This window comes from Ambystoma mexicanum, chromosome 11, assembly GCF_040938575.1.
Source record: "Ambystoma mexicanum isolate Mex_15411 chromosome 11, UKY_AmexF1_1, whole genome shotgun sequence".
NCBI lineage: Eukaryota > Metazoa > Chordata > Amphibia > Caudata > Ambystomatidae > Ambystoma > Ambystoma mexicanum.
Genome location: NC_090934.1, coordinates 1,067,032,195 through 1,067,057,274, shown reverse-complemented (window position 1 = coordinate 1,067,057,274; position 25,080 = coordinate 1,067,032,195). Strand labels below are relative to the sequence as shown.

The window sequence follows — 25,080 nt, the reverse complement described above, 5'->3', positions numbered from 1 at the left end:
GCAAGCCCTAACCAAATGGCAATCCTACCCGTCTGACTCCACACATGGCTCCTACCTCACCATTGCCAAGCAAAACAAAAACTCCATCGCTGCAGCAAAACACGCTGCATATAACATCAGAATTGACAAAGTGAAATCCCAATCCAAGGAACTGTTTGCCATCTTCAACGAGCTGGTTGTTCCCCCGTCCTCTACACATCAAACAGTAAAGGACGTGAAATGGTGTAATGACATCCAACATGCTATGTTGGGAAAAATCAATTTGCTCCAAGAAAAGATCAAATCCAACTTCACCAACCTACCTAAAACCACACCACCTCCACCTACCACTCCTGAACCTAATTCTCCTAACCTCCTAGGCCCCAAGCTCCTGCCACTCCTGAACCTAATTCTCCTAACCTCTTAGACCCCAAGCTCCTGCCACTCCTGAACCTAATTCTCCTAACCTCCTAGACCCCAAGCACCTGCCACTCCTGAACCTAATTCTACTAACCTCCTAGACCCCAAGCTCATGCCACTCCTGAACCTAATTCCCCTAACCTCCTAGACCCCAAGCTCCTGCCACTCCTGAACCTAATTCTCCTAACCTCCTAGACCCCAAGCTCCTACCACTCTTTACCTTCAGAATTGTAACCATCCCTGAAGTCACATAAATCATGATGCATATGAAACCATCACTATGCAAAGGGGACATCTGTCCAGCACGCATAATCAAAGACTGTGCTGCAGCACTAGCCCCCTTCATCACAGCCTTCCTTAATGCGTCGTTCGCATCTGGCACAGTTCCATCTCTCCTTAAGGAAGCTTGGGTCCAGCCACTGCTAAAAAAAGCCCACACTGAACCCTGACTCCCCAAACAATTACAGGCCCATCACCACAGTGCCATTCTTGTTGAAAATCCTCGACAAAGCTGCATATCTGCAGATACAATCCTACGTCGTCTTGCACAACATACTGGGAAAGAAAGCTACTAGGTAACATGGACAAGGGCAAATCAGCGCTCCTCCTGCTCTTTGACATATCTGCAGCGTTCGACCTGGTTGACCACACAATCCTAGGGAAACACCTCACAGACTCTGCACACTTCTCCCATGAGGCCACCACCTTGATAACATCCTTCCTCGAGGGCCGAGTCATGAAGGTTTTCTCAGTCCAGGCATCAGCCGCTCCATCCCCTATTGGCTGTGGTGTTCTACAAGGCTCATGCACTTCCCCCACACTCTACAACCTTTTCACCTTACAACTGTTCAATGGCCTAAAAGACTTTGGCATAACGTTCATCAATTATGCCGATGATACACAGATCCTTCTCCCTCTTACTGGTGACTACGCACATGACCTCACAGCTCTACAAAACATATACGCCATCATCCAGGCCTGGATGGCAGCAAATGGCCTTGTCTCAATGGAGACAAAACCAAAATCCTACTGGCTGGCCCCAAAGAGACCCTAAAAAAACTAGACAAGAACTACTGCAATTTCAAAATAGAGAACACTGTAGTCACATTCTGGACTGCTGTAAAAACCCTTGGAGTTTTCTTGGACTCAACCCTATCTATGGATAGACAAGTCAGTTACATCTCCTCCTCAGCAGCACTCACAACCAGAATCAATGCTGTAAAACCCTAACTCTCAGCCAAAAACTGTCTCAACATTGCCAGAGCAACTATAGATGCAAAACGAGACTATTGTAATGTCCTCTTACTTGGCACATCCGCCAAAAACATCAACAGATTACAAATCGCTCAAAACAATGCACTTAGAGCAGCTCTCAGCATTCCCAAGAGAGAGCACATCTCTCAGGCAAGAAAAGACGCCCACTGGCTCCCCATCAGAGAGCGCATACTGTTCAAGACACTTACAATAACCCACAGATTCCTATCCCAATCAGCACCCTCCTATACACCAAGTCCAAAACACTCAGACCTAAACGTGACATATACTCACACCAGCTCACTATTCCTACCTCTATTAGAACCAAAGCCGGTGGCTCCAGTTTCGAGGTACTAGCACCAACATCCTGGAACTCACTTCCACTTGAACTCAGAACAGAAACTTCCCTCATGGCTTTCAGAAAGACACTGAAAACCAAACTATTCAAGTAAACCGCACCTGCTCCGCTGTCTCCCCTGTAACCTTGGAACAAGAGCAGCGTATGTATCTAAATACTGAACCTGTACCTAAGTAATGTAACTATGTTAACCTGCTGCCAAGTGAAAATGCTGTAACACGCCTCGATGCCCGAGGGCAGTTTGTGCACTTTATAAATGGAAATAAATACAAATGTCTTATCGGCACCAATAAACTGAGTTTCACGGCACAGTGCTGCCTTCTGTCTGCAACCTCCCAATTTGGGTCTGTGCCCAAGCTCTTTTTGAATGTCATTCTTTGTGCCCAAGTTAGCTTTCTGAGTCCATGTTATGCCCAACATCACTCTCATTGCCCCAGCAGTTGTGCCCTGCGTTGCTCTTGCTGCCCTCAAACTGTTCTCATTGCCCCCTACAAATCTCGCGCCTGTACACAAGTGTTTCTAGGCGCAACATGCACATACCTGCTTTTTAACTGTCTGTCGTTATCAACCTGTTGTTTCCATGGCATAAGGTGTTTGCAGGAAGAACAACTATTGCTTGGTCCCTTACTGATAACTTTTACTAACATCACCCAAAGATCTGAGGAAATGGCTGACAGTAAAACCTGGATTGTTTCACACATCACACTGACACTATGGCTTCTTTTGCCACCATTTTTGCCACCTTGTATCACTCTCCTAATGCACACACCATTACAACACTGACTCGTAAACAGTCTCCCACATTTTTTTTTCTCTCTCTCTCTCAGTGCAGGGAGTTCCTGCTGTGGCCATGAGCTGCCCTATAAAAGACAAGAGGAAGTGTGAACCACTGTGCTTTATATTGGCAAAAAATCTTAACTTTTAGATTTTTTGCAAATACAAGGGAGGATTTCATTATGAAATGTAAAAATAACGATTTAGGTAACATTTATCAAGGGGTGGTGGTGCCGTACCACCCCCTATGGGTGGACCCCCCCTGATAGAAGGGACAGAAACGATTATGAACAATAACCGCAGTACTACCACTTTGCGCTTGAGACATAAAATATGGATTTGGCGATGGCTGTATAGTGGCCTGCTTAGTCAAATAAATCCATGTTTTACCACTGAAGAAGACCAAGCCAACCTAAGAAACTAGATGTTATGTTAATGGTTGAAACCGGTGAGGTTGGTAATAAAAGACAGAGGGTGAATGTTATAAGGGCACGGAAAACAGAAAAATATATATAAGGCCTCTACTAGAAATTAAGTATTTACAAAGTGGTGAAACAGGAATTGAGAACTTGACTTTTGGTTTGGTCCTTGAAAATTAACATTTTTATGATGGAATTAGGTAGGAGTGATACAAGTGAGTGCAGTATGATTAGGAGTTGTATTTTAGCCACATGTATTTTGTCTTTTCAGAAAAACACTAGAGTGGTGTGTTTTTGGATATAAGAATTTTTATGTGAAAACAAATCTATGTGAAAACAAATTCGTCTCGGGAGGATAGCTCAGCGGCAACGTGCTCGCCTTGAAAGCAAGATGACGCAGAGCCACACAGATTCGATCCCCGGTCCGCGCTTAGAACCCTCTGGGTATTAAGCATGTTATAAATATCATATCTATATATTTTTAAGACTAAAAATATATAAACATAGTGTTGAATGTTTTATGTCCATTTTACCTCCATATGTTGACAAGCAGAAGGTTGATCATATGGGCAATAGGGCTGACTTCATGGATTTCTCCTAGGGATTGTTTTTGTTAATATAGTGCCAAAACGCACTATCAACATATTCCAGAACTGGCTTAAATGACTACTCCAACTCCAGTCCTGGAATAGTTGGAGAACGTGCTGGATGGTGGTCAGGGAGCCATTGGGAATAAACATTGTTTCAAAAATGGAATATCTTCCACCCTTGCTATCCCTGGATGCTCAGTTCACAGCAAGTTGATTTGCTAATAAAGGTTCTGTCTCCATGCATGCTCTAAATCTATATTTAGACTGGGTATCCATTGTTTTAACCCTGCCATATACCCTAATCAGGCTTGAGCTTCTTCTCCCGGCCGTGGATTTTTATCGCTGCAGCGGCCTTCCTTCCACAGACTTTTAAAAAGTCACATTTTCTGTTGTGCTTGCCCTTAATTTGAGAATCGAGTTCCATGGTTTGGTACTAATGGGTTTGCCTTTTATCAATCATGTGCTAATAAAATGTCTGTAAATAGTTCACTTCCTGCTTTCTTCCTTTCTTTTTCTTTTCCCTTCGCTTTGGTTCATCTGTTCATTCATTGATCATATTCTTCAAATTGTCATTTTATTTTGAAATGCTGAAGTTCCCAATTACACTTTAACTTTAAGTGTGCCCTTTTTATATTTGATACATAAATACATTCAAAATGTGTCCCTCATCTTTAACAAACCCTGAGGAGAGAGTGCTGACATCCCAACCATTAACATGAAAGATGGAAACATTGGATCTTTGCTGTCAGAGACAAAGGTAGGCTTAACTAGAAACAATGAACAACCTAAGCCTCCACTTAGAAGCAGCCGGGGCAAAGTGAGTGCCATTCTCACACCTTCTCACTTCATTACCATGAAACAATATTCAAAGTTTAAATATGTAGGAACTATAGTGTAATAAAGTAAGAGGGAAGGGAGCATTGGGGTTGTCAACAGAGGTTACATCAATCATTTCTCTGTCTGGGAAAGGAAATGGATGAGTTTGTCCACAAAAAGAAGTGTGTCCACATTGTGGTGTATTCAGAGAATATGAAGAAACCTCAAGATGTTGTTTGGAATCGGCCTCCAGATCCCACATAAGGACTTAAGGCAAAATCCAGATATGAACTTATCCTCCTTTTAGTTTTGCCAGCACACTTGTTCCAAGTGGCTGAACACATGAACAAGTGTTTTAGGAATATGTTTTAATAAAACACTACCAAAAAGTAAGTACATGTGAAAGAAATGGACAGGAAGAAACTGGATGTTGTACTCTTGTGCCAGGTTCACTTTTATTCTTTCACTTTATAAGTGAAAGTGTGGAATTCCCTAGAAGAGAATGAGGTGTCTGATTTTCAAACTATAGGCAGCAAACTCACTGGCAGAATATTACCACTGAGCTGCTTATCCCACTGGTGCAAACATGTACAAAATTCTTCTTTTAATTCATCAGACCCCTCCCCCAATTTTTACCAAGTTACACATATGAACCTTAGGCAGGAGAGCAGAATTAAACAAACATATGGAAATAACAGCCTTTTGACCCCAGAAATAGGTGCCATTGAGACCCCAGCTTTGATTTCTTGGAGGGGGATACTTTACACTGGGATGAGGGACGATTGTACAGTGACTGTAGAGGCGCTCATTTGAAATTATGTCTGATTAAAGTAGATTAAATTGCTCCATTTCCATTCAGCAGTATAAGGCTGTCAGGGACTCTGAGAGTAGAACACTGATGATGTCATCATTACAGCTCTGTGATGTCACAAGGTTTAGCAGACTTGAGAAATGAAAGTCATCAACTACAGTAGAGGGACAAGGCACATTAATGAGGCACGATACATTAACCAGGGAGTCTTCTATTCAGTTTCAAACATGGCCTGATTATGTTCAGCAGATTTGTAAATAGTAGATCCTCTTTTAGTTTATTTTCTTTTGCCCCCTTCATTCAGGGGGCACATGATATCACCCACACTGTTGTGATGTCATGATTACATATGTTAAGTTCCCCATTGTGACAAGTCCCTGATATAAAAGTCTGCTCACCAGGGAGTTGCAGCACTGGAGACCAGGACTTTGGTCAGGGAGGATCAATTCTGGAGCAAGCAGCATAGAAGTGACCAGGACCAATGAACTGAAGAGGGCAAGGGGTGGGAAGGTAAGTGTATACATCAAACGAACCAAATGGAACTGCACTGAATACCAAACTGAATAACAACCTGAAACCCATTTTTTCCTGTTAGCCTGAAATCCTGCTCCCCACTGAAGCCCCTCAATGCCCCGAACCTAAACCTCTTTCAGAATCGTCTTTCTAATCCAAAATTCAATCTTCAATTCTAACATTTCAACCAATTGTAACATCTGCCTTTCTGAATTGTGGCTTGCTTCTTTCTACTCCATCACTCCAATTCTATCCAAACACAACCCCAGTCCTTTCCTGCTCCTTTAGCCCCTACGCACCCTGTCAGCCCAATCCCCCTCATCCTTTTCACCGCCCTCCCCTTTCTCTCCTTCCATTCATCCCAATCCCACTTCCATCTCTACCCTCCCATCTCCTCCAGCCCCTCTTAAACTCCACCCTCCCTTTCTTCATGCCTTCTCCCACTCTCCCCCTCCTTTTACCATCCTTACCTGCTCCCCTCTCCTACCTTCACCGTCCCCACGCCCATCTTCACTGTGGTACCTCCCCCTCATGCCCATGTCTCCCTCTCTCCCTGTCCAGTCTTCCCCTCGTGACTTCTGCTTCCAATGTGTCTCTCACATTTCCCTTCGCTCCTACAACTTTGCCATACACTCGCCCCCTCTCCCCTTTTCACTTCCCCTGCTCCCATAAACCATTGTAACCCTACCCTCTTCCCCCAGCAACCAATACCCCTCCCTTTATACCTCCACCACCCTCTCCTCTCTCCCCCTCCCCTCCTTCTTCTCCCCCACCCCTCACCCCTTTCCTCACTTCCCCCTCCCCCAACCTCTCCCCATCTATGCCCCCTCCCCTGATCCCCCCTCTCTCTCTCTGCTCCCTTCTCTTCCATCTCCCCATCACCCTCCCCATCCCTCTCCCTTCCTACCTACTCCCCATCTCCCCTCAGCTTTCTCCCACTTCTCCCGCCTGCTGCCCTCTCCCCCTCCCCTGTGCCTCATTTCTCCCCCAAACCCCTTCTCCCTCTCCCCCTGTCTCCCTCCCCCCAACCCTCTCCCCCGCTCTCCCCCACCCCTCTCCCCCACCCCTCTCCTCCACCCCTCTCCTCCATCTCTTCCCCCTCTCTCCTCGCTCCCCACTCCCCTTCACTCCCTTCCCCTATCCCCCCACCTCTCCCCTCCGCTGTCCCCTTCTCCCCTCTCCTCCCACCTCCCCCTCTCCTCCTCTCTCGTTCCCCACCCCCCTTCGTCCCTCTCCCCATCTCACCCCTCCCCCTGCAACCTCCTTTCTCCTCCATCCACACTCTCATCCTCTCCCCCCTCACCACTCTTCCCTCGCCACACCCCCTCACACTTCCCCTTTCCCTGCTCCCTCCTCACCCCTCTCCCCACCACCGTCCCATCTTACCACCTCCCTCTCCCCCTCCCCAACATCCCTCTCCACTCCAGCCCTACTCCCTGTCTCCCCCTCCCCCAACACATGTCTCCTCTCCCCACCTCCCTCTACCCCTACCTCACTCCCCTTATTCCCTCTGGCCCTCCTCTGTCCGCTCTCCCCACCCCCTCTTCTTTCCCACCCTCTCCCCTCTCCCCAGTCCCCTCTCCCCCACCCTCTGTCCTTTTGCCCCACTTCCCACTCTCAACTCCCCCACACCCCCGTCCCTCTACCCAGCTCCCTCTCCCCTCTCCCCCACTACCCCCTCCACCCTTCCATCTTGCCCTTCTCCCTCCTCCCTCTCCCTCCCTCCCACTCCCCATATCCCCTATCCTCACTTCTGCCCTCTCCCCTACCATCTCTATCCCTATCCCCTTCTACTCTCCCCCTTCTCCCCATACCCTGTTCCCCTCCCCTACTTTTCCCACCCCCCTCTCCCCTTGTCTCCCCCCTCACCCCTCAACCCCTTCCCACCCCCCACCACCTCCCCCAGTACCCCACTCTCCCCCCAAACCGTCCCTTCTCCCCACCTCCCTCTCCCACCTACCCCATCCCCTGTCCCCTCTACCCAGCTCCCTTTCCCATCTCCTCCTTCTCCACTCTCTCCCTCTCCCCCGCCCATCTTGCTCTTCCCCCTCTGTCTCCCTCTGCCTTCAACCTCTCCCCTCCCCTCCTCCCTTTTGCTCTTTCCTCTCTCCCCCCTCTCCCGCCCCAATTCTCTGCATCCCCCACCTTATCACCCTCTCACTACCCCTTTTCCCCCTACCCTACCTTCTCCCCCTCTCCCCTCATCTGCTCCCCCTCCCTCCTTCCCCATCCCCCACCCCTCTCTGCCTCATTTGCTCTCACTCCCCTCCCCCCTCTCCACCCTTTCCCACCTCCCCCTCCCACTTACCCCCTGCACTCCCACCCTAAGCCCCTCTCAACCCCCTGCCCCCCTCTGTCCCCTTACCCCACCCAACCCCTCTCCTCACCTAGCTCACCCCCTCTCAACCTTACCCTCAGGCCCCTCTCCCCCCTCCCACTTCTCCTATCCTCTCTCCCCACCCCTTCCCTCTCTCCCCCACTCATCCCCCCTCTCCACTCCCCTCACCCATCCTCCCTCCCCCCACTCTCCACCCTCCCCAAACCACCCTCCCCTTTCACCCCTCCTCCCTCTCACCCCGTCCTCCCTCTCCCCCACTCTCTTCCCTCCCCCACCTGTGGCCCTCTACCCAGCTCCCTCTCTCCTCCCCATTCCTGCTCTCCCCCTGCCATCTCACCCTTCCCTCCTCCCCACCTCTCCTCCTCCCCCTCTCATGACTCTCCCTTTCCACTTCTGCCCTCTCTCCCCTTTCCCCACCCCTTTTCCCCTCTACCCAGCTCCCTCTCCCCTCTTACCTGCTCTCACCATTCCCCCTCTCTCTCCCTTTCAAATCTCTCCCCCCTACTGCCTCTCTCCCCCCTCTCCCCTTGTCCGGCCTCCCCACCTGTCCCCCTCCTCTCTTCCATTCTCCTCCCAGTCTCCCCCCTCTCATCCCCACTCTCCCCCTATCCTCCTATACTCTCTCCCCTCTCCTCCCCCTATCCCCTCTCCACCCTACCGCTGTCCCTCCACCCCTTTCAACCCCCCTTTCTCACTCCCTCATCCTGTATCTCCCCTCACACCCTCTTCCCCTCTCAGCCCCTCTCTTCCCTTCCCTCCTCCCCCCATTCTGCCCCTCATCCCTTACACCCCATCTACCCCTCTCTCCAACCTCCCTATCCATCTCCCCCTTCTCCACCATGCCTCCTCTCGACCCCCTATTCCCCTACACCCTCACTTTCCTCCTTTCTTCCCTCCCACCCTCCCCACTCTGACACACCCAATCTCTACCCCTCTTCCCTACCCCCTCCCCACCTTGCTCCCCCAGCTTCCACTTCCCTTCCCCCACTCTACACTCTCTTATACCCCTCCCCTTCTCAACCCCCACCTCCCCTCATTTCCACAACCCCTTCCTTCCTCACCCGTCTACCATATCCCCATCTCCCCCACTCCACCTTATGCCATCATTACCTCTCTTCTTTTCTGAATTATGGGGGCAACTCTGAGGAGGTTCCATAGTTTTGAGGCATAGGCAGAGAAGGCTTGTTTTCTGGTCCTTTCCTTTTTGCAGCAACGGATTTCAATTCTGAACGTGTCCTGGCTTCTGGTAGTGTGCTGTCCACCAGAGATGCTGGGTTTCTCCGCAAGGTAGCTGGGTGACTCGAGGGGTACTGCCTTATAGAAGATGCAGCAAAACTTGAAGGTGATTTGCGCATGCTGTGGGAACAGGTCGATGAGGGCCAGTATGATGTTGCCATATTTGCGTAGACACTTCATGAGGTATGAAGCCAAGTGTAGGACACTTCTCTGGGGCACAATGGAGGGCAAAGGGAGGCCTTCGAGGAGGGCATTGCCCCCATGCAGGTGGGATAGGCACAGTGTTTGAACAGTGGATCTAAAGCTGTCTGGAGGGAAGAAGGGCTTGACTTTCAACAGGAGGGAGAGATGATACCAAGCTGTCTGTTTTCTAAGCTGTGTGTGTCTTGAAGGAGAGGTGTTTGTCGGTGTGGAATCCGAGGGACTTGGCACAGGAGGTGAGCTCGAGTATGAAGCCCTCAGGGTTCATGGTTGAAAGCTAGGTCTGTATATCTGGGTTTTCGGTGTTCTTGGTGAGGAGTGTGGGTTAAAAAGATAGCCCAAGAGCGACAGAGATAAAGAGGCCATGCTAGGCCCCATTGTGAGAGTGAAGCTGGCTAAATGTAGAGTTCCATTGAAATATAAAAGCCAGTACAAAACAGTGATGTCAACATAAGGCCTGGTGAATGAGCGAGAATGGGCCTCCCTCCATTTTGTTAGAATGTACAGGCACTTAGCTGAAGAAGAGTGCGACTCAACTGTATTATCACTAACACTGTCCAATGGATTCCAAAAAGAAATGTGTGCTGCAGATGCTGACTTCGTGTAAAGGCACATTTGACAGATTCAAAACTGCAACAGTGCACATGCAAAGAAAATATACATTTTAAACACTGCATTTGGAAGCTAAAAAGGAGGAATGATGCCTTACATTTAAGAAATAAAGTTGAATAACCGATTGCGTTTTCAGGAATAAAGAGACTTAATTTCAGCACATAAAATGGCACCATTTATGGGGATAGGCCTATTTTGATTTGTGTAAAAGTAAACCCTGGTTTCTTATGTAACTAAGGCCTATCTGTGTGACGAATATTTAGAGGGAACTTCTTTCTGTTCAAACATCATGTGAAGAGTTTATTTATTGTCAGAAGGCCCAGATGCAATACGAAAGGTCATCTGTCCCCACATTTTCAATTTAAAATACTATTCTTTCAGAATTGTGAACTGCAAATGGTTTTTCTCTTTGAGCTGAAACTTCGACCCCAAGACCTTTGGGGCTGGGTTTATCAAATAAACGGTCTTGGAGCTTCAGTTAAAAATATAAGAAATGTTGCGAGAGAGATTGGAACTACTACAGTGATACAGTTAAGATGAGCAACGGAAATTACCTTTAAGGTCAGGTCCACCACAACGTGTGCATCAACTTCAAGCAAAGACCTTTTGAAGCTCGGGAGGGGAGGGCACAATAACATGGGCTGAAAAGCCAGATGTCCCAGTCATGTGGTTTGGAGAAAATTAAACTGCTTGGGTTTGATCTGAAGTGAAACCAGGAGCACCTATTATGCAGTGCCATTTCTTGAATAGAAAGTGCATTGTGTGTCCCACCAATCTCATCCCATGTTCAATTTAAAGGGGATAAAAAGCCATTTGGGACCATGAAATAATTACATTTTTGGGATTTACATAACTTAAGTTATGATCAAAATCATGATTCTGACATTTTCATAAGTTTGCGGAACTGGAAAATTGGTGAAGTGGTACATGGTGAAAATATAGTTGGAAGTATGTAGTGTCAGAGTCGTGAATATTACGGCACAGCCATCAAGTGTGAAAAATGGTGGCTCTGCCCAGGAAGGGCGTGCCGAAATAAAATTAGCATTTTCCGACTCACCATAAAATGTAGAAATCAAAAATATATAGATTTATGTAGTTATCTGAAAATCTTGCATAGCTGCCATGTTGTTAGATTTTCAGAACCCAAAAAGGTAAAACCCACCTGTCATTTTTGGATGATGTATTTTTCCTCCTTCAGCTTCCATAACCCATGCCTTCCAACTTCTGGTCCTATCAGCAACCAGTGGGTGTCTTGGTTGGAGGTGTAGGGAGAGTGCTAGCCAATCCTTACTGTGGGAATTATGATAATGTACAATTGTCATCAGCCCTATAAGAGACCAATTGTGCATCAGAACAAGTCTTTTCTACTTTATTCCTGGAGGTAGTCTACTGACAGACTCTTGCGTGGAACAACTATCAGAGAGGCCTCAAACCTTGCATTGGAGACAGTGACAGGGACATCTAGAAGCTAGCTGGGACCCCATCAGAGGAACAGAGGAAGTGTGGGTGCAGGAGAAAATCCTTGACTGAAGCCCTTGACCAGATCTGTGCTGTCCTCAGAGGAGTCCTGATGTTTCCGTGGATGCCACATAATCAAGGCCTCCCATGTAAGTAGATATATCCCTAAGCCATCAAAAGTGTGGGAAGGGGGGAAACTACCAGCCTTAATCTCCATCTCGCATAGCGGGTAGGGGGTGGTACTGGGAAGACCCTTGGCACATTTTAATAAATCCAATTCATATTAATTCCACTATAGAAAATCACCCTATGAATTTAAATTGAATTGTGTTGGGAACAAGCCTGCCTTAATCCTTCCCATTAAATTGTGTGTGATGTGGGGAGCTGTGTAGATCCTTAGCAAATTGAATTGAAGTTAAATCAATTCATTCCCATATAGAAAATCACGAGATGTGTGTTGTTAGAGTTCAAAACTAACAAAGTTCATGCCCAGTGTGTTAGAGCCGGTATAGACAATAAAGACTTGGGTGACTGTCCTTCTGAAACCCCTGACTTCTGTCCAGAGGGGGGTGTCCATAATCCCAAAATAAGTAACCCTAAAACGCTGCTAATTCCCTTGCATCCCAAACCGGAATTATCAAGCATTACATCTCATTTGTTGGTGTGTGGTAAAGTGAAATGTTCCCTTTATTCCTGTGCCTCCCAAAGCACTGCATGTCCCTTGAATGTGTTTTGAAAAACGATTTGACCATTTGAGTTTCTTTTCCCAACCTTGCCTTTCAAATAAAAGCCTAAAAACGATTTTCCCATTTGAATTCCTTTTCCAAAACTTTTTTTCAAATGAAAGCCCAAAACCATTTTTCAATTGAGTTTCTTTCTCAAACATTGCCTTTCTCAAAATAAAGCCAAAATGATTTTTCCATTGTATTCTAATTGTTTTCTATTGGTTAATTTGCAATTAAATCTAATGTAAATTGCGACTGCATATTTCAAATGTTTTACCTGTGTTGTTTTAATAACAGAAAGTTGTTTGGAGTTGTGATATTGTGTAGTGTCACATCATTGGTGGTTGATGTTGGTTGGTAGTCTTCTTTGTCACACCTTAAATAAATATATATTCTTACAATACAACAACCTGGTTCCTAGCTTATTAGTGGTACATAAGGTATTTATTGGGGTTGGTGCGAGACGGATTGGAGGCCTCACTAAAGTTGAATCTATATAAGCGCTTTGGGTGCGCGCCACCCTGCTTGGGAGAAAGGAACTCCCTGAGTTGAGTGTGACCACCTAATATAACGTGACAAAGCTGGGGGCTTGTGGCCAGGGTTTTGTTTAGAGTCTTCACTTGTCACAGTGCAGTAGCAGCAGACTATTCATTTGGGTTGTAATTGCATCTGGATAGAAAGTTATATTTGGATTGTTTAGGTCCCACTCAGACCTGTAGCGTGGGTGTCAGGGCAGTGTATAGATAAAACAGTGTTGATTTTGAGTTGTCATTGTGAGTGGAAACTAAGTAGGAACAGGGTTGAGATTGTTGCCCTTGCATAGAGAGTATATAAGGCGCAGAACACGTTTCAGAATAAGCACCCTAGAGATCAATATGGCCAGGAAGCACCTCCTATCCAAATTGTTTATTAAAGGTGAATGGGTAGAACAAGAACATGAAATGTGGTAAGCTAAAATGAAGCAGGAGGTTACCTTTGCAAATGTTGATATGTGGCAGGATAACAGGCTGTTACATCAGGCCCTGACTGACATTTACATGATACAAACCAGCAAAGATGAGCAAATTAAAATGGCTCAGCTCACAGCATACATGTATTTCCATATGCTTATCATGGAAGAAAGACACCAGAATATTGTGGCCTCTGTGCAAAACCAGACTGAGCTTTTGAATCAAGCCCAGATAGAGCTGAAACAATTAGAAGTGAAAGCGAAACAGAGCCAAAACTTAGAAAATATTATTGAACAGCTAAAAAGGAGTTCAAAACACAGCAGCAAGAAAATGGAGAGCAAGAGGCTCAATTTTATGCACTGCAAGGGGAGCATAAAGAATGTGTTGAAAATCTGAGCGCAAGTCAACACAAATTAAATGAGCAGGTTGTTCATACTAGAGCCTGCTTAGAGAATATTATTACATTTCAAGCACAGGTTAAGCAACTGAAACCTGAAAACAGCCAGTTAATTATTAAGGGAGTTGATTCTCAGGGTGTATTCGATCAGATGTACCCAGATCTGAACACCTTGAAAAAGCAGAAAGAGCAGTTGAGGGAAGAAAAAAAAAATTAAGTCAAGAAATTAGTGCCCAGTTTCAGGAAATGCGTCAGTTAAGGGTGGACGTGGAGAAAAGTGAGTTATGTTCTCAGGAACTGACTGACATGAGGCTAGAAAATGCAAAATTAATGGAACATGTGAGGCAAGCAGAGATTGAACTAGAGCAGAAAACACAGGCCAGAATTGTGCAAGGGGAGATTAGTCTCCTAAAAAAGAAATGATCTGAATATGTTCTGGCAGGTAGGTTTTAGTTTCTACTCAATTGGCGCTGGTGCAATACTTAATATACAGTTCGTTTTTGTTCCCACTCAAATGATAGGTAGAAAGAGTCCACAAGATTTCTTGTTTTTTCCCTTTCTTTTGATTTATTTGGTTTCCAAGCGGTGCCGACATGTGTTTCGACCATAAGCAGGTATTTATCAAGGCTACCAAGATTCGACAAGTCCATAAAATATCACATTTGTATGTTCAAATCATCATTGGTGGTACGTGCAGTGTGAATGTGAATTGCAGTGAATGGTTTCAATCCATATGAGGTGATGTGATATAGTGGTGAAAAAGGACATTGTATTTAACCTATTTACAAAGGTCATGACATGAGGAACAATAACAGTGAGTAGTGTATGGGCGTCAGGTATGCATAACCCCATAAATCAGCATTTGTTTGATACATAATAGTGGAGAATCACATTTCAAATAATCACAATCATTCGTATTTTATTATTCATAGAGAGATCAGAACGTGGGAAAAGCACAAGGGAAGGAAGGGTTGGTGAACAAAAGTTAGTAGAGATTTCAGATAGAGAGGCTGTAAATATAGGAAAATCAAGGTTTTCATCAGGGTGGGAGGGCTCACCTGGGGCGTATCTGTGGTTGGTGTGGTTATAAGTTGAGAAAAGAGTAATCTCTTAGTTGGTGTCCTTAGTGGATTCCGGGGAGGAGTGTTGGGCTTCAGGTCCTCGTGGTCATGTCTGATATAGTACCTAAGTGTGTAATAGGGCATAGTAGGTATACGTAAGGTTGTGTGGTCAATTTGACTGTGTGCTGGCTGTTGTGTCTGAATAGAGAGGGAGTCACTGGATTGTGGGGGCAAGGGGGAAGTGAGCGGTGTTAGGCGGGGTGTATGATCACCCTCCATTATTTGGCGACTGAAAACTTAGAGATCTATTCAGAAGGTGTTCACGACATCGTGAGGATGGGTGACGGATAGATGAGTACAAAATTGCACTGTCTGTCTGGGCGTGAGCTCGCTGTGGTGCTGCTTGTAATGGCGCGATCGCCTATGGACATTAACCATCATACCTGTAGGTTGGTGTGTGGTTGTGAGTCCCGCAGCCCAGGGGGCGCATGGCGGGTCAATGCTACGCGGCTCGAGTGATCGTGAACTGATCTGCCTCAGAAAAAGGAAAATTGTTGAAATGACCATTGTCAGTCGTGGTGGTCCGTGAGTACACTAAGGTGGACCTAAGGACGGTTGTGTAGGGCTCGGGTGCCCGGTGACCCCTCTGGTAAGCCTCTCAATTGGTGAAGGCAGAGGGGTCCGTTGTTGCTGGTTACAGTTGGTAATGCAGGTGAAGGACCAACCCCATGTTAGGCGAGGACTATGGGGCCTGATCGTGTGTCTCGGTGCCCAGTGAGTACCTCAAAATCATTAGCCAGGTCCGAGTTGCCAAGTGCGTAGACTCGTGATATAATGGCAGCGGGTGCATATGATGGTTGGGAGCTGCTCACCTGCGTCTGTCTGCTTCAACTCCTGTGAGTTTGGTGTGCACAGAACACGCTTCCTGGCAGGGTTACTGTAAGGTGCCCAGGCATTGGTTGGTTGTCGCATGATCCTATTCTCTCAATGTTTGAATGGACGTGATTGGCTGGTGAAGCCAGGCTCGTCATCCCTGGCCTGAGGATGGCTGTGGCGCTCGGTACCAGTGTATGAGCTTGCCTGAACAGGGCTGTGGCGCTCGGGTACTAATGTGTGGGCTTTTGTGGAGAGAAGCCAGGAGAGTGGGAAAGGGGGTGATGGGTGTGCAGCTTGCTTGCAGGTCATGAGGGGCTGTGTCCCTTATGGGGAGACTGGGTTTAGATTATGGCACTAAGAATCAGTCTGCATTGGTGCTGTAGTAATGGCTGGCGTCAGGTGGCGGGTGGCCATGGTTCTAGGTTGGTAGGGGACGGTAGTCCTGATCTGAATATGTGCAGACAATGCAAGCCTCACAGAAAATAAATGAGTCCCATTGTGAAGAGAAGTAGGGACTAAGAAACTGATTCATGGCACAAAATAAAGTCACTTAAGCACTGGTGTCAGCATTTGAAAACTCATGCCTCTGCATAACACCAGGATATAGGGACTGAGAAAAACCAATGTGAGAGGCTGGAAAGTGAAATAGCCAAATACAAACAGGCTTTGAGGCATAGCCAATGCAGGACTAAAGGATGTACTCGTTCGCTACGGATGTCCGAGTGAATTACAACTTGGTCGAAGCGCAGTGAAATTGGAACCTGCAATCTTTTTACAAGTCCCACTTCAGACTATTCTAATCATCTCATGCTGTAGACTGACGAGAATATTGGTAGCGGCATTATCAAGTGGGAGCATATAATCATTTTTCCCAACTTGAGAGACCTTTGTGACATTTTCATAGACACTCCACTGCAGACAGATCCCGTCATGTCCACGCAATTAGTGGCTGACTATTCGGCATACTATTTATGATTCCCTGATGAAGACGTGGATACAATTATTCCAACACGTCGAAACTGGTTGGAAACCAAAGATTGTTGGAGACGAGATCAAATGGAAAAAAAAAATGCTCAAAATTATTATCCAGATCAACTCCAATATTAGATGAAATGTTCTTATATTTAAATTGTTGCAGTATTATGAAATTTGTTTCAAAATCCTTCCATGTTGTCCTCTGAATGCCCTTTTTACATATAGACTAGACACCTTTGTGCACGTATTTTTGTATGTGTATGTGCGTATGAGAATGTATGTTAATGAATGATTGAATTGCTCACTGCAGAAATGAGTTTGGTCATCTGCTTTGTTTTAAAATATTTTGTTCTTCCTGCAACTTAAATGTGATTTAGAGGGTGGATTCATACATGATGGATTCATTCTCGTAAAAATTTTGCATCAATTGAAATAAATATTTTGATACACAATTTCTGAAGAGAGTCCTCTGGATGCTTTTTCAGTTTCCTTTTGAGGCACCCCGACCAATCATGGTATAGAAAAGCAAGCACCCTCCGATTAAAAAGTGATGACCTCTCTAGCAGGGACCTCAAGCCAATTCACCACCTCCTATGTACAGAGCGCAACTGACTAAACGCATACCGCTTCTCAAGAAAAGGAAAATATGAGGCTGCTCGACTCACCCAGGCACGTCAAATTGAGCCAGAAGGCCAGTCCTTATCAGATATTGATGAATATTCATCTCTACCAAGCAAAGAGAAGGTGGCTGGACCGGTGGTCTATGGGAGTTTAAAAATACCCTGGCAGGTACTTCTGACCAGGAGGGCTCCTATGATGAAAAGATTAGGGAGTTGGACTGGCAGAAAATGGAGTTACAAAGGGACCAGAGACAGAGAAGAATCAGAGTCTAGTCCTGAAAACAGCATCGTAAAAACCTCCACACATTCAGGGAGGTGGGTGGAATACCCAAAAGGAGGGATGAGTACTCCACCATGAGAAAAGCTGAGTACAAAGGGAAATGACCCTGAGAGCCCACAGCACCACAGGGGAGAAGAGTCCAGAACCTGTAATTCTGGGAGGTTTTCCCAGCCTCATAGAGATAGGGGATGCCTAGAGGATAGGGAATGGACCAACAAAATCAGCAATGCTGAGTCAGAGGCATCTCTAATTTACTGCGGCTTTGGTACATTGGTACATATGCTTGAGTCTGCATGTGCAATATCCTTATGATTCTAATGTATTATGGTGCATATCCCATGCCTCCTCTCTCTGTCCTTTATTACCAATATTCTCACTGTTCTGGTTATTACGTTTCCCTCATCTGTGTGATTTACCCATGCATGCTTTATGATATATGCTCTTTCAAAATGTCCCATTTATCATTAAAAAAAGAAACAGCTATTTTGCTTAACATGAAATTTAACAAATCTGGGGTGATCTAGTTTGTGCTTCACAGAGACAGTATCCAGCATTAACACCAAAAATAACGAGCAAACCCCTTAAAATGGGAAGTGACTGGGACCTCCTTAGTTCACATATGTGCAATAACTGGGGGCAACTTCTAGTATAAAACATTATATTGAAAATAACCGCACTCTGCTTTTAAATGATGTTAGACCAAGTTCATGCCTTATTATCACAATAAGAAAGCTAATTGGCACAGGCAATAAGGCTTTCCAAAAAAGGCCTTCAATGTGGTCCCATATTGGTTGGTATTTTGGCAGCTTATCTTCAGCTCCATATATCATGGTAGTTATCACCTTTTCATTATAGAAAATGATTGATGGTATTATTGAACATTTCCCATATGTGGATTTAATTATTCGGCCTTGCGATGATAGTGATTTCCTCTTAGCTTTGATTTCAATTTTGTAAGGAATATCACAGTTATTATTATTGAAGTTTACTCCAAGGTACCTGTACTCTAAGACAGCTTCATGGTTCGCTTCGCTGAGAAACCATTTTGAACCAGAGGTTTTAGAGGATCCTTTTTTGTCGAGTAGGCTCATGATATTAGTTTTGTCAGTGTTTATTTCCAGTTTGCTCGTTGTGTATAATTCCATACTGCCGATAGTTGTCGCTGTAGACCAATGGGGGTCTGATCAATTAGTATTAGGTCATCGGCATAAAGTAAGTATTCAACCCTGTTTTAAGCCTTCTGATTTTGCTATTGGGTCAGATAAAAGACCATTTTCATCTAGTTTAATTCTGACGATGGTATCTGTATAGAGTTGACTTATTGCATTTATTATGTAGTTTGGACATGTTGCTGTTTTCATTTTCTCCCATAGGGCCCCATTACGAGTATGGAGGCAGCCATGCCCTTAATAAGGGCATGGCTGCCTCCATACCGGGTCCCAGTACCGGGTTTCTTCAATGAGGAATAACTGGGTCATTCTTACTTTGGAGGACCCGGTAATTCCTCCTTGAAGGAACCCATCCCCATTTGAGCTCCCATAGGGCTCAATGGGAATGGGGAGGGAGCTAATAACGGGCTCATTAATAACGGCCCGTTATTAGCTCCCTGTTCCCCTCGCGGGACCCGTTTTACCAGGCGTCCTTACCGGTTCCCGCAAAGGGAACCTTGTAATAGGGCATCCCGTAATCAAGGGTGCCGGTCCCGTACCGGCACCCTTCATTACGGGAGCGCCTATGTTATAATGAGGCCCATAGTCTTGTTCTGCTTACTGCAGATGCGTTGCTAAGGGGGAGGAGGGCTAAGGGGACATAGCCCCTGGTCTTTTGGTTGTAGCCCCGGATAGAATCTCAGGAGCTACAACCAAAAGGCTAGCTAGCCCTCAGTCCCGACAGTTCCAACATCAGCGTAGCCCCGGGTCTTTTCCAGACCTAGCAACACCCCTGATTTACTGTGTAAAACCCCAACGCAAGTCAACAAAGGCGATATATAAATGAGTCCAAGATTGTTTATCTTGTTCTTTTAGAGCTGAAATGATTAATAAATTGGGGCTGGTTCCGATCCCAGTAATAAAGCCTGATTGGTTGCAGTCAGTTAATTTGGCTTTGTTGAGCCATTTTTAATATCTCTTAGCAAAAATCTCACGAAAATGTCCCAGCAGTGTCAAGGAGTGCCAGTGGTCTGTGTAATTCGCTGGGTTGCTTCTATATCGTTTTTTAAATATTGGTTACCAGAATAGACTCTTTACATATTGATGGTATAGATCCAGTCATGATCCCTGCCTGATATATATTGTACAATATTTCAACCCATTTCTCAGGATGTTGTTTTATGATGGCGTTAGAGATGCCATCGGGTACAGATGCTCGGGAGGTTTTTTAATCTGTAATAGAATATCTAGTCGATCTGTACTTAATTCCTGATAGTCAGATGGTTCACATTTGTTTTTAATCGTTTCAGTTGAATTGAATAGTTTATTGTAGTGTTCAGACCATTTTATTCCACTTATTGCTTTTAACACTAATGATTTGTTTCCATCCTTGTGTGTTTTTTTAAGAAATGCCATATGCGAGCACTAGATTTAGAGCATAGGGCTTTCAGTATGTGTTCATTTCTAACTTGTTTATTAGTTTGATATTGTTTTTGTATTTTGTCTTTATTTTCTTTGATTCCTTTATGCGTGATTCTGTTGGTAATTTGGTTAGTTTCCTCCATTTTTGTCTAATTTCTGTTTTTAAGAGTTTGATATCAGGGTCTGAGGTATGTTTATGTTTGATGTTAGGTCTTCAAATAGAATGAGACAGATCGTGATAAGGAATTTATAAGGAATTACTTCAGATGATATTGACTTGGTGTTTGTTTGATCATTTTCATGCATTACTTTAGTTAATAATAGAATGAGTTTTTCAGAAGTCCATTTGAGCCTATTCCGTCCATTGTTCAGTAATAATTTACCCTGATATCTGGGATTTTAGGAGGTAGGGGAATGGGATTTTTAGGAGGTTATCTCCATCATATTGTTGTTGCTTTTCGTTGAATCGATTATCTTGAAGGATTCAATTTCATTCAAATTTTGGGTTGATATAAATACGTAATCAATTATAGATCTTGCCTCTTTCCTTTTCCAGGTAGTTTTTAAACTCAATGCAGGAGATATGGTACCATTAAGAATGATGAAATTCCTTTCTTTCATTAATCTCATCCAGTTTTTACTTTTCATAGGTAATGAGTTATAATGTGTGGCAATGCAGTTTGTATTAAGATCACCTGCCATAAATATTGAGTATTGTAAAGTATCTTTTTCAATCATGTCAAGTAGGTTAGATATATGCTTTAAGAAGAGAGTATGGGTAATAATTGCAGAGTTCCAATACAAGCTTAGGTTTGCGATGTTGTTTAGTAAAGGATATTTTTTTTCTCCAAATTCTATTTTCACTAATTGTATAGAAGGACGGGGTGAAATCCATGGAGTTATTTTCCCTCCAGAATCTAATCATAAGGCAGCTAGCAACCCAGCTATAGGTCTTCCTTTTTTTCTTTTCAGTGCGGGGATCCAACATGTTTCATAGTTAGGGATAACAGGCTGCGACGTTATCCATGTTTCTTGTAACAAGATTAGCTTATAATTTTCTAAAGAGCATTCAGGATTTTTATTTAGCAGGCCTGGGTACGTGGATTTCAGGGGTGCGTGAGAAAGTCTACACGCGATTGGCCTGGGTACGTGGATTACAGGGGTGCGCGAGAAAGTCTACACGCGATTGGCCTGGGTACGTGGATTTCAGGGGTGCGCGGGTGGTGGGTGTGCGGGAAGTTCAAGACGTGAATTGGCAGTGTGGGTCCTCCCAGGTCTCCCCTCTACCCCCTCCACGACCTCTGCAGGCATCCCACACCACAGGGGACTACCCTGCACCCCATGTCATGTCCCACAGGCAGCCCATCCACCATGGCCATGCCCCCCAGCCAAGCCACATGTCCCCTTGCACCCCCACCCCCCAGCACTGTGGGGCACCTGCCAGCAGGCCCCCACCCATGTCTCCCAGCACCCCCACCCACCAGCCACCAGGGGCAGCCTCCACCAGGCCCCACCCATGTCTCCCAGCACCCCCACCCCCCAGCCACCAGGGGCAGCCTCCACCAGGCCCCCACCCATGTCTCCCAGCACCCCCACCCCCCCAGCCACCAGGGGCACCCTCCACCAGGCCCCCACCCATGTCTCCCAGCACCCCCACCCCCCAGCCACCAGGGGTACCCTCCACCAGGCCCCCACCCATGTCTCCCAGCACCCCCACCCCCCCAGCCACCAGGGGCACCCTCCACCAGGCCCCCACCCATGTCTCCCAGCACCCCCACCCCCCAGCCACCAGGGGCACCCTCCACCAGGCCCCCACCCATGTCTCCCAGCACCCCCACCCCCCAGCCCCCAGGGGCAGCCTCCACCAGGCCCCCACCCATGTCTCCCAGCACCCCCACCCCCCAGCCACCAGGGGCAGCCTCCACCAGGCCCCCACCCATGTCTCCCAGCACCCCCACCCCCCCAGCCACCAGGGGCACCCTCCACCAGGCCCCCACCCATGTCTCCCAGCACCCCCACCCCCCAGCCACCAGGGGCACCCTCCACCAGGCCCCCACCCATGTCCGACTCATGTCTCCCAGCACCCCCACCCCCCCAGCCACCAGGGGCAGCCTCCACCAGGCCCCCACCCATGTCTCCCAGCACCCCCACCCCCCAGCCACCAGGGGCAGCCTCCACCAGGCCCCCACCCATGTCCGACTCATGTCTCCCAGCACCCCCACCCCCCCAGCCACCAGGGGCAGCCTCCACCAGGCCCCCACCCATGTCTCCCAGCACTCCCACCCCCCAGCCACCAGGGGCACCCTCCACCAGGCCCCCACCCATGTCTCCCAGCACCCCCACCCCCCCGCCACCAGGGGCACCCTCCACCAGGCCCCCACCCATGTCTCCCAGCACCCCCACCCCCCAGCAGTGCAGGGGCAGCCTCCACCAGGCCCCCACCCATGTCTCCCAGCACCCCCACCCCCACAGCCACCAGGGGCACCCTCCACCAGGCCCCCACCCATGTCTCCCAGCACCCCCACCCCCCAGCCACCAGGGGCACCCTCCACCAGGCCCCCACCCATGTCTCCCAGCACCCCCACCCCCCAGCCACCAGGGGCAGCCTCCACAAGGCCCCCACCCATGTCTCCCAGCACCCCCACCCCCCAGCCACCAGGGGCAGCCTCCACCAGGCCCCCACCCATGTCCGACTCATGTCTCCCAGCACCCCCACCCCCCCAGCCACCAGGGGCAGCCTCCACCAGGCCCCCACCCATGTCTCCCAGCACCCCCACCCCCCAGCCACCAGGGGCACCCTCCACCAGGCCCCCACCCATGTCTCCCAGCACCCCCACCCCCCCGCCACCAGGGGCACCCTCCACCAGGCCCCCACCCATGTCTCCCAGCACCCCCACCCCCACAGCCACCAGGGGCACCCTCCACCAGGCCCCCACCCATGTCTCCCAGCACCCCCACCCCCCAGCCACCAGGGGCACCCTCCACCAGGCCCCCACCCATTTTGAGTCAGCCAAGTGCTGTCTCAGATCAGGAGAGTAGGCATCAAGCTACTCCTCACTGATGACGCCCAACAAGGCTGAAACATGTCTGGGGATGCTTGTGGTCTCGTGCAGAAGGGATGTGACCTAGCAGTTCGGGCTGGACTGCCCCTTTTGGGGTAGGACCAAGCCTGATTTGCATATGGTTTTTCCCCTTCTGTAATGGCTTGGCAGGCTGAAAAACGATGGTCTGGAGGGTTGCCCAGAGCTTTGCCCGTGGTTATGATTAATTCAATACCTTCCAGCCATCACCTTTCTGTTTTGCTAGTCACCCCGAGTGGGACGGGTATGCCCAGACGTGGGTCCCGAGTCTTCCGGGCCTAGAGACCCAAGCTACTCCTCACTGATGACGCCCAACAAGGCTGAAACATGTCTGGGGATGCTTGTGGTCTCGTGCAGAAGGGATGTGACCTAGCAGTTCGGGCTGGACTGCCCCTTTTGGGGTAGGACCAAGCCTGATTTGCATATGGTTTTTCCCCTTCTGTAATGGCTTGGCAGGCTGAAAAACGATGGTCTGGAGGGTTGCCCAGAGCTTTGCCCGTGGTTATGATTAATTCAATACCTTCCAGCCATCACCTTTCTGTTTTGCTAGTCACCCCGAGTGGGACGGGTATGCCCAGACGTGGGTCCCGAGTCTTCCGGGCCTAGAGACCCAAGCTACTCCTCACTGATGACGCCCAACAAGGCTGAAACATGTCTGGGGATGCTTGTGGTCTCGTGCAGAAGGGATGTGACCTAGCAGTTCGGGCTGGACTGCCCCTTTTGGGGTAGGACCAAGCCTGATTTGCATATGGTTTTTCCCCTTCTGTAATGGCTTGGCAGGCTGAAAAACGATGGTCTGGAGGGTTGCCCAGAGCTTTGCCCGTGGTTATGATTAATTCAATACCTTCCAGCCATCACCTTTCTGTTTTGCTAGTCACCCCGAGTGGGACGGGTATGCCCAGACGTGGGTCCCGAGTCTTCCGGGCCTAGAGACCCAAGCTACTCCTCACTGATGACGCCCAACAAGGCTGAAACATGTCTGGGGATGCTTGTGGTCTCGTGCAGAAGGGATGTGACCTAGCAGTTCGGGCTGGACTGCCCCTTTTGGGGTAGGACCAAGCCTGATTTGCATATGGTTTTTCCCCTTCTGTAATGGCTTGGCAGGCTGAAAAACGATGGTCTGGAGGGTTGCCCAGAGCTTTGCCCGTGGTTATGATTAATTCAATACCTTCCAGCCATCACCTTTCTGTTTTGCAAGTGGATCTAGGTCACCTGGCCTAAGCACCACCCACCTTCTTAGCCCTTCCTCTTCCTGCCTGCTCTTGACTATTAGATCAAGGGTGTCTCTCGCCCGGCCGTCTGCAGTGAAGGGCAGATGAAGAAAAGGGCAATTCCTGTTTGGACCTGTTCGGACCCAGGGCCCAACCCCCTGCTCAGACAGCAGGTAAGTATGCACCAACATGTGTTACCCCCTCTATCCCCACAGGCCATCCCCACCCCCCCTGGCCCCCCTGTGAGGTTCCCTTGTGTCCCCCCTTCTCGCACACAGGTGTTGCCTGTTTTGCTTGATTCTTCTACCCTGCTCCCCCTCGACCTCCTCCAGCCTACTTCTGCAGGAGTCTGTCCTGATACATTCTGGTTTCGCCATCACCGTCTTGTGGCCAATGCTGGATTTAACTTTTATGGACTTCATTCATTCATGGTGTGTCACCCTTTCTGAACTCTCATGCTGGACTTCCTTTGGATCTTGTACTCATGGTGGCCCTGAATCATGCTGTTCCCATCTTCATCTTGTATCCTGGCTTGCAACATTATGTGTTACTACTG

At 47.7% G+C, this 25,080-nt stretch overlaps 1 long non-coding RNA gene across 1 annotated transcript in view; it reads left to right on the top strand.

The window, feature by feature from the left end:
* Positions 1-5,841: 5,841 nt before the first annotated feature.
* LOC138504103 (uncharacterized) overlaps positions 5,842-25,080 on the top strand; it is a 218,399-nt gene continuing 199,160 nt past the window's right edge. The window contains exon 1 of the long non-coding RNA XR_011279776.1: positions 5,842-5,931. This is a non-coding gene — a long non-coding RNA (uncharacterized lncRNA). The remainder of the gene's footprint in view (positions 5,932-25,080) is intronic.